At 45.1% G+C, this 16,810-nt stretch overlaps 1 non-coding gene across 1 annotated transcript; it reads left to right on the plus strand.

Moving 5' to 3' along the window:
* The first annotated feature begins 3,692 nt into the window (after positions 1-3,692).
* Positions 3,693-3,798, plus strand: LOC122049943. The gene has a single exon (XR_006131181.1). It is a non-coding gene; the product is annotated as a small nucleolar RNA R71 (small nucleolar RNA).
* Positions 3,799-16,810: the final 13,012 nt, after the last annotated feature.

Here is a 16,810-nt window from a genome sequence, read left to right on the forward strand (position 1 = left end):
TCAAGCCTTGACCTCAAGACTTGATTCTCCTTTTCTATTATCTCAAGTTTTGATTTGTCATTCTTTCTTGAGGTGTTCCTAGGCATGTGTCTAGTTGATTTAGGGTTTCTACCTAGGTTTTCCTTAACCTTAGAAGTGTTAATCCTAGGGTTAGCATTCCTAGTAGTATCCCTATCTAGGTTGACATGTTTAGCACCTAAGCACATGTATTGATTTCTAGTGTTAGCATGCTTATCATTATTGACTAATGCAATAAAATTACTAGCATGTATCCTACTAGAATTGCACGAATGAGCCTTAAATGTTACCTTAGGGTTTGCCTTAGCTCCCCCTATCAAAGTGCTCGGTCTCTTGTCCTTGTGAGATTGCCTCCCCCTCGGACATTGACTCCGATAATGTCCCCTTCGCTTGCATTGAAAGCACACCACGTGCTCTTTGCCTTTGCATATCGGGACTCCGGCTTTCTTGACCTTTGGCGCCGGTGGAGTCTTCCTAACCCTCTTTGGACACTTACTCTTGTAGTGCCCAAATTCCCTACACTCAAAGCACATTATGTGTAATTTGCTTGAAATCACAGTGTTTGAGTTACCTAGGGTTGTGGATGTAGATGAGCTTTCTTTTTCATCCCTTCCGGAGGTAGATGCCTCTTCTTGCTCCGATCTTGAACAAGAGCTCTCCTCCTCTTCTTCCTTGGATGTTGAGTAGCCCTCAACTTCCAATTCGCTTCCTCCATGATGTGAGCTACTTGGCTCACTAGGCTCCTTTTCATGAAATTTTGTCAAATTGTTCCACAATTCCTTGGCGTTGTTGTACCTATCTATCTTGCACAAAACATTATTAGGCAAAGCAAATTCAATAATTTTTGTTACCTCGTCATTGATTTCGGATTGTCGGATTTGCTCTTTCGTCCACTCCTTCTTCTTGATAGGTTTTCCTTCCTCATCCATCGGAGGGGAAAACCCTTCTTGTACACAAAACCAATGTAACATATTAGTTCTAAAAAAATACATCATCCTTACCTTCCAATATGTGAAGTTGTCGTGAGACTCGTAGAAGGGTTGAATCGTGACATCTTCTCCATAGAGATCCATCTCTAGCCCGTGCTCCCCCGGGTGTTGATCCGTCGAAGAGCGGCCTCGCTCTGATACCACTTGTTAGGATCGTTCGTACTCGGCTAGAGAGGGGGGGTGTGAATAGCCACCCCAAATCACTCGTTTCTTCCTACAATTCGTTAGCGCAGCGGAAAAATAAACTAGAAACGAAAGGAAGAATATCAAACCTTAACACAGCGATGTAACGAGGTTCGGAGATTAGGGCTCCTACTCCTCAGCGTGTCCGTAAGGTGGACGAGTCCAGTCAATCCGTCGGTGGATGAGTCCCCGGAGAACCGGCTAATACAATCTCCTTCTGGGTGGAGAAACCTCGCCACAACACACTCTTGCAACAGCAAGTAAGGAGAGTACAGAAATACAAGGAAAGACAGCAAGAAATACAACAGTAAGAAAACTCTTGCTTGCCTTCTCTTCGACTGGAAGAAGCAGCAGCTCCAAGCGCCTACAACAGCAGGTGACCCAGCCAAAGGGAAGCTCACGCGAAGCTTCAGTGCTTCAAGAACTCAGCAGAGCTCAGCAGCAGAAAGAAGAAGAAGGTTCGGGGGGGAAGAAGCAGATCTGTAGAATCGCTCGAACCCTTATATAACCTGCGAACCTGCAAGCCAAAAAGCCAGAAACACAGGAGCCAAAAATAGCCTAGCCGTTGTCTCTCAACGGCTAGGGCCAGACCGATCAGGCATCGTCCTGATCGGTCTGGAGCTATCTTGATCGGTCCGAGAGACCGATCAGGCCCCAGTCTGATCGGTCTCCGGACCGATCCCACCTCTCTTACAGAGAGGTGGCTGCGTCTCTGATCGGTCGTGGAGACCGATCAGGCTCCATGCTTATCGGTCTCCAGACCGATCGATCCAGCTGCTCGGATATCAAGCGTATCGATCGGCTGCGGACCGATCGAGCATTGGTTTTTGCCCAAACCAAGTCCCAAGTCTCCCAAACCAACATCCGGTCAACCTTGACCTGTTGGTACATTATGCCTAGCATCCGATCACTCCCTTGACTTGCTAGCACTCCCTGCTAAGTGTCCGGTCAATCCCTTTGACCCACTTAGACTTTTCCACACCAGATGTCCGATCATCCCTGATCCATCTGGATTTTCCCTTGCCTGGCTTCACTCACCCGGACTTTCACCTGGCTTCACTCACCAGGATTTCCACACTGCCTGGCTTCACTCACCAGGACTTTCCAACTGCCTAACATCCCAGTTAGGACTTTCCCACTGCCTGGCTTCACTCACCAGGACTTTCCACACTGCCTAACATCCCAGTTAGGACTTTCTCACTGCCTGGCTTCACTCACCAGGACTTTCCACCTGCCTAACATCCCAGTTAGGACTTTCTCACTGCCTGGCTTCACTCACCAGGACTTTCCAACTGCCTAACATCCCAGTTAGGACTTTCCCACTGCCTGGCTTCACTCACCAGGACTTTCCCCGTGCCAAGCTCCCTGCTTGGACTTCTCCAGTGCCAAGTCTCCATACTTGGACTTTTCGCGTTCCCGTGCCAAGTCTCCATACTTGGACTTTTCAGGTCAACCAAGTCAACCTTGACCTACGGTTGCACCAATGATCTCCCAAACATCTATTCTTGTCCCATATCAAGAATACAACTCTTCCACGAGTGTCAAACATCAAAATACAACTCAACTAGGTCAACCTTGACCTAAGGTTGCACCAACAATCTTCCCAAGTCAAACATCAAAATACAACTCGAGTCAAGTCACCTCGAGTCGGGTCAACCAGGTCAACCTTGACCTAAGGTTGCACCAACAGCGGTCACTTGGGAGTCTCCCAAGATCCGTCCGCTCCTAAGCTCAATTCTATTGCAATGCTCCATAGGATTCACATCAGGTTTTCCAGGAAGTTATCCTGGTGCTCTGGATGATGAGGAAGCTAGTTGGGCAATTTGACTATCCTGGATCTTTTGATGCTTATCAGAATTATCCATTCTCTGAATGAGCTTTGCTAAATCTTGCTTCATTTCATTCTGACTTGAGATAATTTCTTCAAGCATCTTTTCAATATTTGACTTTGGTAAGCCTTGAGAAGATAGATGTTGAAAATTTTGTTGCCCAGCTTGAAAATTTGGTCTTACCCCCATAGATGGTCCTTGATCTTGATTATTTCTGTAAGAAAAATTGGGATGGCTCTTCCATCCAGGGTTATAAGTATTTGAGTATGGGTTATTCTGCCTTTGATTGTAACTCACGATTGCATCACATTGTTCCAGTTGATTGATTTGTGCAGTGATAGCTCCCAATGGACATGAGTCATTTGAGTGCTCTGAACTCCCACATACTTCACAAGATGTACTAATAGCATTGACCATATTAGCACTAGTCCCCATATTCTCAAATTTCTTTGTAAGAGCGTCCAATTTTGCAGACAAAAGAGTGACTGCATCTACATCAAACTTCCTTCTTTCATTTTCCCATTGATGATGATTTTGTGCTACACTGTCAATAATTTCTTCAGCTTCATCTAAACTTTTATTCATAAGTGCCCCTCCAGCAGCTGAATCAAGGGACACTTTGGTATGATAGTTGATACCATTGTAAAAAGTGTGCAACACTAACCATCTTTCCAACCCATGATGTGGGCATTGTCTGAGCATACTATTATATCTATCCCATGCTTCAAAAAGAGATTCTGAGTCAGTTTGCTTGAAGCTTGCAATTAAATTCCTCATATGAGCTGTTTTGCTTGGTGGATAGAATTTATCAAGAAACTGTTGCTCACACTGCTCCCAAGTGGTGATGCTATTAGGGGCCAAAGAATTCAGCCATTGCTTTGCCCTATCTCTTAAGGAAAACCCAAATAATAACAATCTAACTGCTTCTGAAGGAACTCCATTCATTTTCATGGTACCACATATTTCATAAAAGACCTCTAAGTGTTGATTGGGGTCTTCATGAGGTCCTCCACCAAATTGGTTCTGCTGCACCATAGATATAATTGCGGGTTTGATCTCAAAGTTATTAGCTTCCACTGGAGGTCTTGAAATACTAGATCGAAAACCTCTTGCATAAGGTGCTGCATAATCCTTGAGTGGTCTATTCGCCATGTTCAAATGTTCTTGTTCTTCAATTTGCCTTTGCAGAATTCTTCTTTTATGGAAAGTTCTGTCATTCTCAGGGTCAAAAGGAAAGAATTCCCCTGCAAAGTTAGATCTTCGCATACACAAGAACAAGATAGCAAATGACAATTCAACAGAAAAAGAAAAATAAAAGAATCAAAAATGCAGAATTGAATTTGTACAAAAAGAATTAACAAGAAGTAAGAGTTATACAAGAAAATAAAAATAGAAATCTAATGATTAGTTACAACTATGCAATATGAAAGGAAAACAAATGTTATGTTTAGTCTAACTCAATTGATAATTCCTAATGTTATAGCGCAGTCCCCGGCAACGGCGCCAAAAACTTGTCACGCTCCGCAAGTGTACGGAAATGTTGCAAGTAATATAAAAGATTATCGTATCCACAGGGACTGGAATAAGCACTAGAAATGTCTCAATGCGAATTAGCTAAACAACTATCCAATCGTTTCAAATGCAAAGTGAAGGTAAACAAATCTAATATTATAGATCAACAAACAAGAGTTTAGTGTTTTGGGTTATGATAAGGGAGATTCTAGGAGTTTCGGTTTCTTTGTAAGATTTCTTGAATGTAAATGGTTCACCAATTCTTATCCCTCAATTGCCAAACACTTGTAGAAAGTTGCCGGTTCTCTCTTGCAATAGATAACCGGCTAAGGACTGAGAAATGTATCTAAATATGATCAACTAGACGTGAACCTACGTTGTCCTTACACAGAAGCGCACCTATTATTATGTCTTCCTCGGATATCAACATAGAAGCCCACAACTTATTAATCTATCAAGATACAAGAAACTAAACACAAAATCCATCCTACTCTCTTGAATATTCATATTTCCTCTTCAAGATTATCTCTCAAATGTCCTTACACGGGCTTGCACCTGTCACGTGGATCCCTCGGATGATCGAGTGAGAGTTTATCTTTACAAAGTCCACAAGAAATCCAAACAATCAATCAAGAATGAGAATTAAGCACAAATCACCATTAATCATTCAAGATCTAATTGATACAAGCAAGACAATGTCATTGAAACAAGAAAATGGCAAATCCATAAGAGATTACATCAATCCATCATACAAATACTCCCTTAATCCTAGAATACAAGATCTACTCCATGAATCGAGGAAGAATATCCGAAGAAATGAAGATTACAAGCATTTCTTAAATCCCCAATCCAAGAAACCAAGAAAAGGGGGAAAGAGAAAACTTATCTACGAAGAAGCCTCGTCTTCGGATCCAATCCTCGCTCCGGAATCGCCAAGAACTCCCCTTAGAATCGCCCATAAATCCTCCCAAGAATGGGAGGAAACCACCAAATCTTGCCTTCTCCCAAAGGGGAGAGATCCTTTTCAATTCATGAAGGAGGGTTTAAATAGAGGAGGAATCGGGCGCCACACGGCACGGCCATGTGAGATTCACACTGCCATGTCGCCTTCTGCTCAGTGTGACTCACACGGCCGGGACCTCTCCGCCTCTAGAAATGCTACACCAGTGGTGCACACAACCACACCGCTGAAACACTACTGCAGATCCACACGCCATGTAAGGCACTGTTGGCTTCAAATCTTGACACTGCAGTGTGAGGTTCACACGCCATGTCATCTTCCTCTTCTGTTGGTGCCAAACTCCACACCATACCAGTGCAGGGCCGTGTGAGGTACACGGCCTGGTGCTTTCTCCCTTTGTTTCCTCCAAGGCTTGCCCAAAGATGTAGATTCTTCACCAAATCGACTCCTGTGTACAAAAAAATGCACAAAAAGCAGATCTCCGAACCAAAAGAGTAAATATGCTAAAAGGAAAGCTGGAAGTATAAAAATGCATAGATCAAGCATGCTCAAAGTATGTAAATGTGCGTAAAAACATGCATAAAAGAGTATATAATCTACGCACATCATGGTGTGCGCCAAAAAGTAAGGGCGCAGCCTCCGAGCGGCAAGGACCAAGGCGAAGGCTAACTTCTCGAGACCGGTGTAGCGAGACTCAAAATGCGAAGTGGCTCGCCTATGGCCGGTTTTGCCAACACGGGTAAGGCATTCTGGTAAGTCTTCAGTTCCTCGAATGCCCGATCGCACTCCTCATCCCATTGAAACTTGGTAGCTTTACGCAGAATCTTGAAGAACGGCAGGCTCCGGTCGGCGGTCTTAAAGATAAACCTTGACAGCGCCATTATCCGACCGGTGAGACGCTGTACCTCTCGAAGATTTCTGGGAGGCGGCATGTCTTGCAATGCCTTTATCTTGCTGGGGTTCGCCTCTATGCCCCGCTCGGTCACGATGTAGCCCAGGAAGCGCCCGCCTTTTGCTCCGAACAGGCACTTCTAAGGGTTAAGCTTGACTCCATATCTTCTTAATGTTTGGAAAGTCTCCTCCATATCCGCATAGAGATCTGCCGCTCGGAAGGACTTGATAAGTATGTCATCCACGTACACTTCCAAGTTGCGTCCGATCTGCTTCTTGAATACCTTGTTCATCAGACGCTGGTAGGTAGCTCGTGCATTATTCAGCCCGAACGACATTACGTTGTAGCAGTAGGTGTCATCCGCCGTGACGAAGCTGACCTTCTCCTGGTCTTCTCGGGCGAGCGACACTTGATAGTAGCCTTGGTATGCATCCAACATGCATATCAGCTCACACCCGGCCGTGGAGTCTACCAGTTGATCGATCTGGGGCAGGGGGTAGAAGTCCTTCGGGCATGCCTTGTTCAGGTCCCGGAAATCGATGCAGACTCTCCACTTGTTGCCCGGCTTGGGGACCAATACCAAATTTGCAAGCCAACTTGGGAATTGCACTTCCCTTGTGTGGTCGGCCTCCAGAAGCTTCTCTACCTCCGTCCGGATAATTACATTCTGCTCAGCGCTAAAGTCCCTCTTCCTTTGCTTCACCGGCCAAGCGTATGGTCGGATATGAAGCTCGTGCTGTGCTACGCTTGGCGAGACCCCTAGCAGCTCATGGGTCGACCAAGCGAAGACGTCGCGGTTTTGCTAGAGGCATTTGATCAGTTTTTCCTTCTGGTTCTCCTCCAGGTCGGATGCTATGAAGGTGGTGGCCTCCGGTCGGGAAGAGTCAATCTGCACCTCTTCCTTTTCTTCGTAAACCAAAGAAGGTGGTTTTTCGGTTATAGCATTTACCTCGACTCGCGGCACTTTCCGAGCGGACTTGGCTTCGGCTTGGACCATCTCCACATAGCATCTTCGAGCTGTCAGCTGGTCTCCCCGCACCTCCCCTACTTGATTCTCCACCGGGAACTTGATCTTCTGACAGAAGGTGGAGACGACCGCCCGGAATTCGTTGAGAGCCAATCGCCCCAAGATAACGTTGTACGCAGAAGTAGCATCAACCACGATGAAGCTGGTGGTCCTTGTCCTTCTGAGCGGCTCCTCTCCCAACGAGATAGCCAGCCGGACCTGGCCGACCGGCAAGACTTCGTTCCCAGTGAACCCGTAGAGGGGGGTTGTCATTGGCAGTAGTTCAGCTCGATCGATTTGCAGTTGGTCGAAGGCCTTCTTGAATATTATATTGACCGAGCTGCCTGTGTCAATGAAAATGCGGTGAATAGTGTAATTAGCTATTACCGCTCGAATGATCAGGGCGTCATCGTGCGGGACTTCGACTCCCTCGAGGTCCCTAGGCCCAAAGCTGATCTCGGATCCGCTCGCCCTCTCCTGGCCGCCGCCGACCGCGTGTATCCTCAGTTGCCTTGCGTGTGCCTTTCTGGCTCTATTGGAGTCTCCTCCGGTCGGGCCTCCGGCGATGATGTTGATCTTGCCTCGAGATTCGTTGCCCCTATTCTCCTCCTCTCAAGCGGATGGTCGAGGTCGTTCATGCGACGCCCGATGGTGGGCTCCGGGCTGCTGACGATGCTACCGCTCGGGGGATCTCCTTTCTATTCTTTGAATGGGGCTCCGTTGTCGATGTCGCCGGTCTAGTGAAGGCGATCGGTGGCGGTAGCTCTTTGGCACAGGATGAGTGATGGGGGGAGGCTTCGACAGTCGCTGGTGTTGTGAGTAGCTGACTGATGGAGTGAACAAAACATCGGGATCCATAGCTTCCCCTTGGGCTTGGGCCGATCGGCCGCGACTTGCTGGACGGCGTGCGGCCGAGTGTGCTGATGAGGACGGGCTGCTTCGTCTCGCGGCCCTCTGGGGGGCTGGTGACTAACGGGCTGCTTCCGCTCGGCTGAAGCTAGCTGGTCCGTCAGGGCTTCCTTTCTTCTCGTCGCCTGGGCTTCCTCCACATTGATGTACTCGTTGGCCTTATGCAACATATGGTCGTAGTCCCGGGGCGGCTTCCGGATGAGCGAGCGGAAGAAATCACCGTCCACGAGCCCTTGCGTGAACGCGTTCATCATTGTTTCCAAGGTCACTGTTAGAATGTCCATGGCCACCTGGTTGAAGCGTTGGATGTAAGCTCGGAGCGGCTCCCTCAGTCCTTGTTTTATGGTGAATAGGCTGACGCTGGTTTTCTGATAGCGTCTGCTACTCGCGAAGTGGTGGAGAAAAGTCATGCGGAACTCCTTGAAGCTTGTTATTGATCCGTCCGGCAACCTCCAGAACCACCGTTGTGCCGACCCAGAAAGGGTGGTGATGAACACTCGGCACTTCACCCCATCTGTATATTGATGTAAAGTGACGGTGTTGTCGAACTTACCCAGATGGTCATCCGGGTCGGTGGTCTCGTTGTATTCTCCGATCGCCGGAGGCGCATAATGCTTTGGTAGTGGGTCTCTCAGGATAGCGTCGGAGAATTGCCGATTGATCCGCTCGGGGGATGAATCCGTCCGGGGCGCCTTGCCTTTCCTAGCGTCACGGATAGACACCTCGTCGAATGATCCCTGGTTGGGTAGGGCCAATTCTGATGGCGTCTGGAATAGTGCTCGATGGAATGGAATAGGGGCGGCCGGCGCGTCTCCTGGTGTGCCGGTCTGCCCCTTGTTCTGAGCCCACGTAGAATATTGTTCCAGTCGGTCCTCTATTGCCGCTCGACCTCCAGATGTGGATGCGGCCTGCTGCGTTATCCTTTCTGCTTGAGCCTTCAATGTTGCTCAACCATCTTTGCCGCTCGCGCTTGAATGAGTGCTTCGAGCTCCTCAGGAGAGAGCGTTACCAGGAGTTGACGTCCAGCTTCTTCCATCTTTTAGGCTCGGATTCAGGTGCGTTCCCACAGACGGCGCCAATTTGATCCTGTCTGAGCGCTGAGTCGACGGACGCTGGGGACGTGGCACGCTCCGCTGTCTCCGACTGGTGGTGTAGATCTCCGGCGAACCTGCAAAGAAGCCTAGCCGGGAGGGGTTTCCCAGCGACGACCCTCCGACGCTCAAGTCAGGCAACGAGAAATGAGAGAGGTAGCGTAACTGTGGCTACAGTGAGGATTGTGAATACCTTCGTCGACGTCTGGGGGTCCTTATATAGGATCCCGGGGAGGCGCCGGCATGCTTCTCGATGCGTGCACGCTTCCCCAAACATACCTTAACGAGCCCATGTCAGAAAAGTACCCCTGACGTCATTCTGGAATCGTCCGAGCATATCCTGGATGTGACGGTGGAAGCTTCCACTGTATGATCCTGTGTACGGTTCGGCCGCCAACCCTGCTGCCTGTCGACGGCAGACGACTCGAGGATGATGTTATCCCCTGTCTCCTTTTGTCCTCTTGCGCCTCCTGCCTGTTCCAGGGCCGAGCGGTTTGGCCGCTTGGCAGGCATATCACTTCTGCCCCGTTTGTAGGTATCGGTCCAACTAAGAGGACTCCCGGTCGTATGCTCCGATGAGATCGCTCCCGCCTGTCTTTGTTGCCTTGTGCCCCGGCCGAACGGACAGCCCGCTCGGTCCTGAAACCTTTTTACCTTGAGCATCGGAAACCCGACCCCTAGTCGGGTTGTCTTTCATTCGGCTCGGGGGATTCACGGCCGGTCGGCCCTCTGAGTCCGATCAGTCGGGTCTCAGCGTTGTAACGACCCGCCTTCTACTGACTAGGCTGTGAGGCCGATCGCTACATTATGCTGTGCTAAATTACTATTGTGGAAATCTGGATTGATTAAAATTTTACTAAACCGATTACTGTAAAATCTGAACTTAATAATCTAGGTGTACCTAGGAGTTGTACACATGCTAGGGAAGATAATCTATGCCTCTCGGATGTCCTGCTAGCTGTAATCAGGCATTTCAATCGATCCATGAATCGACATCGATCCGTTGATCGATCCACAGCCTCCCCAACGACGAAAGCTATCGGATCGGTCGCTCGACCGATCCATACATCGTATGCGGTGGATCGGCTACCGACCGATCCAGAGGGATCATGATCGTGTCGACCGATCGGAGCTTTTATTGTTAAGGATCGACCGATCCATAATAGACGCCGACTGTTACGATCGAGTCGGTGACCGATCGATGTCCTAACCCCGATCGATGTGAGATCGATCGGGTTTCTGATTTCGAACCAGAACCCCTGATTTCAGCACTATTTCGTGCCTCAATCACATTACATGTTCTAAGATGGCTAGGAAACACTCTAACAACCACAACTAACATTCTAACATCATAAAGAACAATGTTCTAAGCATAATAGAGTGCATTGTTAACTAATTCATAGCGATCATCATACTAAAGTGCAAATTGCTAAAACACTAAAAAGTACTAATATTTAAACAAAGCTTGCTAGAGTTCCCTAAGATCTTCTTTCCAAGTTCCTGCCCACACACATCCTCGTAGCATTGTCCTCCAGCCTCCGCTAGTCCATCTTTCCTTTACCTTTATCTGTAGTATAAGGAAAAGAAAGTATCTATAAGCTTTCGCTTAGTAAGAAACCATCTACCTCACTAAAACATGCATTCGATGCAATATGCTTTTAAAACATGCTGTTTGAAAGTGCACTGATTAGACTGAAACATGGCATGTTATCATACATAGAAATCAAAGCTAGTCATGGCATACTATCATCTAAACATGTGTAATGAAAGCTAAACATGAACACCAAAGCATGGCATACAAAGCTAATCATAATTATCATGTGTAACAACAAGGAAAACTGAGCTGAACATGAATTAATCTAGTCTGGAACTGAATTCAAACTCAACTAACATAACTGATCTTTGTGAGTTTTGAAAAACTATAATATAATAGATTAAAATACATAATCATACTGCTAATGGGCCCGGCAACTGTACATGCTATCCTCAACTAAACCCGGGGTTGCAAATCCCGAATTTAGCAAGGTTTACTAGGTTATCTAAACCTAGGGACCGACTATGGGAGCCCAGCCCAATGGATATCTAATCCTGTACAGTGCCACTACTGAAAATAAAATACTGAATCATAGCTAATTAATTTACCTTGCTTCTACTAGGTTATCTGAACCTAGAGGCGACTGTGGGTGCCCACCCATTGGACCGTAGTCCCATATATGCTGTGACAAGGCTAACTAAACTATTTAAATGCTTCTATTGCATTTACTGAGCTATTAAAATGCCTAAGTTGCATTTTTCTGTGCTAAATAATTTAATCGAACACTTAGTATGTGCTAATTCGCATCCTTTGTGTCGATAGTCTACATATTACTAAACTAAGACATGGAATTCACACGAAAGCTACTTATACTGCGGGTGAGGGGTTTCTTACCTCGTACGCTAATTTTCTTACAACTCTATTCGCTAGAATTCCGGTGGAGACGATCCTTTCGACAATCTCCTCGCTCCAACGCGTTCTTCTCGCGGAGGGGAACGTTCTTGTGCTGGAATCGCTGCCGGAAGGTGCTCTTAGGGCCCTAGGGAGAGAACCCTAGGGTTGGCGCCGAGAGGAAGAAGGAGAAGGAGAGGGGGCGGCGTGTAAGGTGAGGTCTCGGTGGAGATTCCCGAACCAAAGAAATAAACCAAACCCACTCAAGTTTTCTATTTATTTTAAGTGGGTATTTCGGCCCAACTCTAATATAAATATTATTGATTCCCTCTTCTTTCAGCACACCCCTACTGGGGCTCCTGGCTAGCCGGATTCACTTAAGTCTTGGCTCGGCTAGAGGTCATGGGTTCAATTCCCGCGAAGGCCGTTTTACGCTTATATTTATTTTTGCTACTTCCGCTACTCTAAAAATTCCGGAAAAATATCTAAAATTCCAAAAAAATCATAGAATATTTCTAAAATAGTTTTGAGAATTTTCGGGCGTTACAATCCCCCATACCTTATAAAAAGTTCATCCTCGAACTCAGAATTTTCGGGCGTTACAATCCCCCATACCTTACAAGTAGCACACTTTGGATAACTGGGCTGCTTGCTGGCTGGCCCTCCTTTTGGGTAACTCCCTGGTTTGCGCTTGTTGCTGGAGTTCCCTTTCCAGTTAGAGCTGTGCCTTGTTGTTTCTGAGTGCCTGAGCCTCCTTGACCTTTGGACTTGCTGCTTGATGATATTCTGGTAATGCTCGGTGATTAGAGCACTACTCACTAATTCTTCCGTGGTTTGTGGCCTATGAACGCCACCAGCCACGTTCATTGCTATTTCCTGCCTCGGCATCTTGAGCATCAACCGGATTCGTTCCCTCTCTGTTCTGCATAGACGAGCCAAACTGTTGAATTTCTTCACGGCTTCCTCGACTGATTGACGAAACTCGATGAACTCGTCATAGTGCTTGTTGACCCGCACGTGAAAGAACTCCTCAAAGAATTCCTTCTCAAGTCACCCATGTCATCTGGTTCACTGGGCGCCGCTCGATTCTCTCCCACCACATACGTGCATCTCTGTCGACGAAGGAGGCACCTTCTCATGTCCATAAGCTCCATCGTACTTTCCAGGTGTTTTGAACCATGCCCGAGCATCCCATGGTTCATTGCTACACCGAGAAATTCTCGACTTGACTCTGCCATCTGGATCGATAGGCTTCTCCGTCTTCCACCGTGCCAGAGGTGGAACCTCTAAGACCACTGGTGTCGCTAAGTTAGGCTCCGGGGTGACAGTGGGAGTGTTCTGCTGACTAGCCTTTAAGGTGGCTATTTCCTATTGCTGTTCAGCTAGCTGCTGCTGTAACTGAGCCACTAGTGTTGTAAGGTCTGGGGGAGGCACTGAATTGCCTGCCTCATGGCTGGTGCCCTTCTAGCTGGGCGTCCTCGTGCCATTTCTAAAGACATGCAGGACATACATGACTAACACAAGCATAATAGAGAAACTATTGTTATCATGTTAACTACTATCATAAACAAGCATGCTTTAGTTATCCATAAAGAAAAACAATAAACATACAAAGTGAGAGGTATTCTTACTTGGAAGCTGCAGGTACAATGCTGATGTGTGTGTAGGAAGTATGGAAACTTGGCTCTATACCACTCTGTAACGACCCGCCTTCTACTGACTAGGTTGTGAGGCCGATCGCTACATTATGCTGTGCTAAATTACTATTGCGGAAATCTGGATTGATTAAAATTTTACTAAACTGATTACTGTAAAATCTGAACTTAATATTCTAGGTGTACCTAGGAGTTGTACACATGCTAGGGAAGATAATCTATGTCTCTAGCTGTAATCAGTCATTTCAATCGATCCATGAATCGATTGGGATTTCGGATCGATCCGGATCGATCGATACCGGAGAAAACTCGATCGGTCGCTCGATCCATAAGCTACATCGCTCAGAGGTTTGGATCGGTCTCACCGATCCAGAGTACACCGATCGGTATCTCAGCGATCGGTCGGACCGATCGGTGAGCTTTTTCTGCATCGGATCCGCCTCGACCGATCCATAACAGACTCGACTGTGATAGCGCGATCGGTGATCCGGTTAACCCCGATCGATCAGATCGATCCGGTTCGATTCGAACGAACACGATTTCAGCACTATTTCGTGCCTCAATCACATTACATGTTCTAAGATGGCTAGGAAACACTCTAACAACCACAACTAACATTCTAACATCATAAAGAACAATGTTCTAAGCATAATAGAGTGCATGGTTAACTAATTCATAGCGATCATCATACTAAATTGCAAATTGCTAAAACACTAAAAAGTATTAATGTTTAAACAAAGCTTGCTAGAGTTCCCTAAGATCTTCTTTCCAAGTTCCTGCCCACACACATCCTCGTAGCATTGTCCTCCAGCCTCCGCTAGTCCATCTTTACTTTACCTTTATCTGCAGTATAAGGAAAAGAAAGTATCTATAAGCTTTCGCTTAGTAAGAAACCATCTACCTCACTAAAACATGCATTCGATGCAATATGCTTTTAAAACATGCTGTTTGAAAGTGCACTGATTAGACTGAAACATGGCATGTTATCATACATAGAAATCAAAGCTAGTCATGGCATACTATCATCTAAACATGTGTAATGAAAGCTAAACATGAACACCAAAGCATGGCATACAAAGCTAACCATAATTATCATGTGTAACAACAAGGAAAACTGAGCTGAACATGAATTAATTGTTGGTTGCTACTCGGAAAGCCTAGAGGTTCCACTGTACAAAAATTTTGTACAAATGTCTGAACCTTTTCCTAGCTACCATGTGTTCTTTTAAATTAAATTTTGGATCGCCTGCGGAACTTAACACGTTTGATCCAAAACTTAATCTATTTGTTCTTTTAGGTTTTGACTTGGATCTCCTGCTGAACTTAACACGTTCGACCCAAATCACCTTAAGTTATTAATTCCATTAAATATTAATTTCCATAATTGGTTCCCAGTACTGACGTGGCGAGGCACATGGCCTTCTTGGATATGGGAGCAACCACCACCGACTAGACAAAACCTTTTATAGAAATCTAATATTTAATTTCCTAAAATAACTTTAGGTTAACCGAAAAGAACAATCAAATCACAAGGAAAAATAAAACAAAAGAACACTACTTCGAAAAACATATTCGAAATACTAGAATCGTAAGCCTCTTGTATTTGGTATTATTTCCAAAAATAACTAGTATGATGCGGAAAGAAAAAATACTAGTTATACCTTTCAGAAAGACCTCTTGATCTTCTACCGTATTCCTCTTCTAACCTCGGACGTGTGGGCAACGATCTTCCGAGATGAGAATCCACCAAAGCACCTTCTTCTCCTTTCTTCAAGTTTCGCCAAGCACAAAGCTTCCAAAAGATGAAGATCTTTTCTACTAACCAAGCTCCAAGGATACAAGCTTTCTCCTTCTTCTTCTTCCTCTCCAAGTAGTATCCGCCACCACAAGAGCTCCAAGCAAATAGAGAGGTTCGGCCACCACCAAGAGGAAGAGAGGAAGAGGTTGGCCACACAACACCAAGGAAAAGAGGGAGAGAAATAATAGAGGTTGTTCACCATGAAGCCTTCTCTACCCCTCTTTTATAATCCTTGGTCTTGGCAAATAAGGAAATTTAATTAAAACTTCCTTAATTCTTTTGCCATGAAAAGGAAAATTTATTTAATTAAAACAATTTTCTTTTCTCAATTTACATGACCGCCACCATCAAGCTATAAACAAGGAGAGTTTTAATTAATTAAAACTTCCTAATTTGTCTCCAGAAATTTATAAAATTTCTCCAATAATTTAATCCCTTCATGATTGGTTTATAAAAGGAAATTTAATAAATTAAAATCTTTCTTTTAAACATGTGGATAAAAGAAAGTTATCTCTAAAAATTAAAATCTCTTTTAATCTACAAATAAGGAAAAATATCAAATCTTTTCTCAATCTTTGTAGAAACTAATAAAAGGAATTATTAATTTTAAACTTTCTTTAAATCATGAACATGGTTAAAAGGAAAGTTTTCTTAAAATTTAAAATCCTCCTTTAATCAACAAATAAGGAAAGATTTCAAATTTTAAACTCTCTATGATTTACAAATAAGGAAAGTTTTTGCAAAATTAAAATCATCCTTTTAATCTACAAATAAGGAAAGAGATTAATCTCTTCTCTTAATCTTTTGTAGAAAGTTATAAAAGGAAATTTTTAATTTTTAAACTCTCTTTTAAAATCATGATATCCACATAAGAAATAATTTTAATAAAAATCCTTTTAATATTCTAGTGGCCGGCCACCTAAGCTTGGGACCCAAGCTTTGGCCGGCCACCTACATGACTCATCCACTTGGTCTTGGCCGGCCCTAGCTTGGGTTCCAAGCTAGCTTGGCCAGCCCCATTGGATGGGTAAGAAGGTGGGTATGCGGTGGGTATAAATCTCTATATACTAGAGGCTACGATAGGGACCGAGAGGAGGAATTGGTTTTGGTCTCCGATGAAATTAATCGTGTTCGCCCTGAACACAACTTAATTTCATCAATAATAATTCATTCCACTAAAGAACTATTATTGAACTACCGCACCAATCCTAAATTACATTTTGGGCTCCTTCTTATTATGAGCGTGTTAGTCTCCCTGTGTTTAAGATATCGAATGTCCACTAATTAAGTGAGTTACTGACAACTCATTTAATTAATATCTAAGTCCAAGAGTAGTACCACTCAACCTTATTATCATGTCGGACTAAGTCCTGCAGGGTTTAACATGACAATCCTTATGAGCTCCTCTTGAGGACATTATCAACCTAGTATCTCTAGGACACAGTTTCCTTCTATAATCAACAACACACACTATAAGTGATACCATTTCCCAACTTATCGGGTTTATTGATTTATCGAACTAAATCTCACCCATTGATAAAT

This window comes from Zingiber officinale, chromosome 2B, assembly GCF_018446385.1.
Source record: "Zingiber officinale cultivar Zhangliang chromosome 2B, Zo_v1.1, whole genome shotgun sequence".
Lineage (NCBI taxonomy): Eukaryota > Viridiplantae > Streptophyta > Magnoliopsida > Zingiberales > Zingiberaceae > Zingiber > Zingiber officinale.